We start from the raw sequence: 5,171 nt of genomic DNA, 5'->3' as shown, positions 1-5,171 counted from the left end.
GGGGGGGCGGTCGAGCAGGAGACGCCGCTGCACGTTTTGACTAGAAAAAAAGAGAGCGTGGGTGGGGGTTGGGCTGTCTTGAGAAGTTAGAAAGGCAAATATTGTCATGCTTTTTTTTTTTTTTTTTTGCTGTTGTTTTGTTTTGATTCGTGTCACTGTTTCTCTGAAATGTTCTTTGATAGAACGGCTGCTTTCGAGTGACAGCATACATTGAAAAAAACGTTTGCTTCATGACTATAATTTATTCTTTATTTATTTTTCATGTCGGGTGTGTATTTTTATACTGTGTGGAACAATGCATGCTATGCCGTCATAGTGCAGTATATCTTTTTTTGGGTCGTAGTTTGAAGTGGAATGAAATTGCTGTGAGGAGAAGTGAGCGGTACAGAAAATGTGTGCTAATGCTCGCACAGCACTTTTTACAATGAGTTGTTTTTTTGGACACGATGTAAGCAGCATCACAAGTGTTGGGGACTAATTACTGGACAACTGGTGGGCGGGGCCAAAAAGGAGCGGGGGCACTCGACTTGAGTTGGAAAAGCCACGTCCAGGGTCAGGGAGCGGTCGCTCGGTGGGCGTTGCCTAAGTGACGCGTTGGAGTCTCTTGATTTGGAATCAATTGGACGCACGTTTTGGTACTTCTTTGTGATGCGAAACCACTCACCCGACGTGACAATGCACGCGCACGCATCCGCCAAAGAGCGGACAGCCTTCTTTTGTTCGTTGCGTTTCAAGCGTCGGCACGCGTTTGTACACGGGAAGGCTCCAAGTCGGGTCCGGGCCTTTCGGAAGGAGCAGCCCGGGTTGTTTCCGGTTCAGCCGCCGCTCTCCCATATTTCACGCTGCGGCGCCCCGCGACTGCGGCGGCCCAGTCACGAGAGTTGCCTTTCATGGCCTTTCCTCAGCGCGCCTTTTCTCTCCTGTTTTGTGCGCCGTCTGCGCTGGCACCGCGTAGTTCCGCTTTCCTCACCTGTGTTGCCGCAGCCATAAGTTGGAATGAGCGAGCCAGTGCGGGGGCCAGAGTTAGGGCGGTCACGACGCTTCCGTAGCCCTTCGTTCCGTCTGCGGGAGGCAACGGCCGTCCAAAGTCACCTCCTTTTCCGGAAGCCTGTCGGAGCAAACGGGTCGGAGTTGTTGTCACCACGCGCACAAAATGAAATCAAATAGTCTGTCACAGTATGACGATTTTGGGCTGAATATCTCATTCCTATTCACTTTGCGTCGAACTCTGACCTTCTTCTAGCCGATGGCCGCGGATCGCGTCACCCTTTGGATGATAGCGTGCGCTCGATACGCTTCATTTTGGCTTTTATGTTTCTAAGATTTCTATTGAAAGCCATTGACGCGGAAAGATTTGCTTTTGGACCAACTCGTGGCTGGGGATGAAAGCGGTTGCGTGTCCTCACAGAGGCTTGAATGCGCACAACCTTTCTCGTCAGCGGCAGAGTTGCGGAAAGGAAAGCGTCTGTCCGCGCAATTCACTTGCCTCGTCATGCCGCGAATACCCGCACAGTCGCTCACGCGCACACTCACACCCAGACTAAATGAATGGCGTCCTATTCGAAAGTGATAAAGGGGAGGCGGAACTACTGGACGAGTTATTTACCGAAAGAAAGGGGAAGGGGCGGGGGGGGGGAAGACTCGAATGAAAGCCGAGTAGTTCCTGAAGATGCTTTCCGGGCCACTCTTTTGATCGCGTGGGGGGGCGGGGTCAGGTACTGAGGTGAAGATGCGCGGAAGAATTGAAGGCATGGCCAATTAAGCACCGTGTCAAATAAAAAAGAAAGAAATGAATGCCGCGAATACCCGCACAGTCGCTCACGCGCACACTCACACCCAGACTAAATGAATGGCGTCCTATTCGAAAGTGATAAAGGGGAGGCGGAACTACTGGACGAAACTTCAATTCGGTTTTACCCGAGTTTCGGCTGTCGCTTCGGCCTTCCTGGGAGCCGTCAATGCGGTACTTCCTCGGTGCCCTGCCTTGAAAACAGCCGACCTGAGGTGAAGACGCGCTTGGCCAATTAAGCGGAGCGTCAAATCAAAAATGTCATGCAAAAAAAATAACGTTTGACGAGCAGACTGTGAGTCGAAGTTATCGCAGCTTGCCGATGCTGACTGTGATCCTCGGCGAAGGGATCCATTTACGCCGCGCGGCGGATCTGAAAGCAGGCGATAAATATCATCATCTCCGACGATGGCCTCGCAAAACAGCCGTGGAGCCGTTTTCAGAGGCGCGAAATCCTTTCGCAAGCCACAAACAATGATCGAGCGAGGGAGGCAAATGAATGAAGCGAGCGCGTATGCAGCCGGCGGCTGCGGCCGTCCCCACGCGACCACTTCCCAAACTCTTTTGGGAGCCTTTTTAGCCACGCGGGCCGCCGCCTCGAGAACTCTCGGGCCACTTGGTTGTGATGGCAGCGAATTTCGCTGCGCACGTGTGTGTTCAAACACCCCAAAAGAAAGAAGCTTGCTTCGCCTACTTGACAAGCGTTTTTCTCGGAAGAGGAAACACTTAGGCCAAACGCTCCCATGTTCCGAGGTGACTTGCGGTTTCAAAACTGGACATTCCTTTGTGATCGCCGCCTGGGAGAAGCGAGCGAGCGAGGGAGCAAAGACTCTGAAATGAGGTCAATAATTGTTGAGTTATTTCCTCCCTGGTAGCAAAGCCTCCATCCTCCCCATCCTCCTCCTCGAGCGGTCCCCCGCGTAGCATTTCCTGTTGGGACCGCAAGCAGACAGCCTTTATTTACCCTGCGTTCATTTCCCTAAATAACCCCCCTCCCCCCCTGCCCCCCTCCCTCTTCGATAGGGCGGGATGCTGTTTTGTGAACCTCTTAAAAGTTTGGTCGACGCTGTCCAATTTGTTCCGCCGGAAAACGCAAATCCTGGCGTGTTCTTTTCCTCCCCTTCATTATTTAGCCCCAGTACACGCCACTGTACGCGACAGTTTTTTTTTTTTTAGAAAGGGACGCTCGTGGTTTATCTCCTTAACTGCTCCCCAAATCTAATTTCTCTCTGGGCAAGCATTTAAATGTCTAATGACTGATAAGTGCAACTTGGAGCGTGTGTGTGTGTGTGTGTGTGTGTGTGTGTGTGTGTGTGTGTGGTTCCTCCTCCAGCTGCTGCGAGATAAGTCACTTAGCTGATAGCAGACCGAGGCCCTCGTCGTCGACTCGATGGAGGGCGGCAATCGTTCCCCAATGCTTCATTCGCTGTTTATTTGGCACCAGGATGAAGAATCGGCCGAATCGGGTGCGGCGCAGGTCCAGTAAGGTTCCGAGGTTTGGCACGCGCGTGGATGCGGCTTTGTGCCCTTTGTCGACTTTGCAGGGTGACATCCATCACGCGCGATGAAACGAGAGTATTGATGGCATCCTACGTGCGCCATAGCCAAAAAGGGGGGGGCAAAAGGAACATCACGGAACGGCACTTGTGCCGTCATCGCCAAGCAAGGAATCCCGACTTGATGGAATTGGACCAAATGATGGACTTGTCTCTTTTCCATCCTTTCTTTTGCCAGTTGTTTCCCCTTCTCCTTTTCCTTTTCCTTTTCCCCCGCCGGGACATTTGTCTTTTGACGCGTGGAAATGAAGAGCACGTCTTAGGGGCGATCAACCATCGGCCGGAGGTGTCAAAACAAAAATGGGAATTGCGCTCATCTTATTTGGCCTAAAAATAGACTTTGAAGTGACGACTCCAACTCGGTTTCTGCCTTCAACTAATTCCCGAGAAGTCTGCTGTTTGCATTTTTTTGTCTCCCCAATTTATTTGTTCCAGGTACAACCGCTCATCATAACGCAGCTCTCTGTCGTCATCTCCAAAGGCGATGCCCGTCTCTTTTTCAATTTACTCTGCCCCCCCGCCCCCGATGGCCCGCCCCCCCCCTTTTTTTTTTTTGAAATGTATTTTTCTTTTGCAAACTTGAACATCCCCCTCTCCATCACAGACACGCTCAGCATGTAATTTCAGCACATCAGACTCCCTTTTCTCTCCCTCACGCTCCGATTCCCTAAACCGTGCCAGGCAGGCATCCGGGACCGCGCTATAATTACCAGGCGCGTGAACACATGGCGACAAAGCGGTCTCGGGGGGTACACGAGCGGGGCGACTGAGGTAATGATCTCCGGAACAAAAGAGACAGACCTGAGAGGGAAGGTTCAAGAGTCAGCTGGAGGGCCTCGCGACGCCGCAGGAGGACTTGCCTCCGGCGGCGGGACTCTCGCTTTGAATGCGGCGTACGGAGCAAGTTTGTGCGCGAGTCCATGTTTCCGACGTGTGCTTAGGAGCCCGGTTTCAGACGTATAACGTCGACAACAGCAAGAACCAGGTGCGCTAGATTTGTCGCTGGTGGCTTTTTGGAAAGAGAGGCGCTCGAGGGGTCTGAAAATTCGCGGCATGTAGCGAGAACGCTGACCGCACCGCACGGGACTGATCGCCAGACGATCGTTACAGTCCAGCAGATCTGATATGATGCGCAGCGATGCCGTTGTTTTCAATGACTGAAATTGATTTCCTCCATTGAACTTGTGTCACCCAAAACAATGAGGCGCCGCCGCCACCCTGGCCAATCGTGTGGTTCAAATCCATTTTCTCTCTTTGGATCAGTCTTGAGCCCGCGCCGTTTCTTTTCAGCAAAAAAGGAGGCCTCACTGCGCCCTTGATAAATAAGCGCTTATCGCTGGCAGCGATGCCAAAGCAGTGGCGGCAAAAGGGGGCTCGGGATGGCGCAAAGTGGCATGAATTCACTTCGAAAGAAGACACCCACGCGCACGCCCCCTAATCAATTGCGGCTCCAAGTGTCAATCACATTTGCTTCCTGTTCCTTGCACATCACGTGCGAGTGGAATGCGAGCGGGCATCCAACGCAGATGATCGGCAGAGTGTTTGTTTTGTTTTGTTTTGTTGTTACATTGGCCATTTTTGAAATGATCAATTCATGGTTTTGATTGTCACTGGACATCTATCATTGGAATAGTTCAGGCCTCCTCACTTTTTTCGGCCATTTTGACCAGTCAAATACATCCAAATGAAGACTTTGCTTATTTGGGGCCAAGACGACAGCGAAAGAAGACGACGACGACGGCGACTGCTTCGTGTTTCACAGGGGTCCGTCTGCTCCGATTGAGTTCTGGCTTTAAAATAGAGGAAACGTTATCCGATCACGCCTC

This window comes from Hippocampus comes, unplaced genomic scaffold (assembly GCF_001891065.2).
Source record: "Hippocampus comes isolate QL1 unplaced genomic scaffold, H_comes_QL1_v1.1 scaffold226, whole genome shotgun sequence".
NCBI classification, from domain to species: Eukaryota; Metazoa; Chordata; class Actinopteri; order Syngnathiformes; family Syngnathidae; genus Hippocampus; species Hippocampus comes.
The sequence above is the reverse complement of the archived record's forward strand: the minus strand, read 5'-3'. Positions refer to the sequence as shown.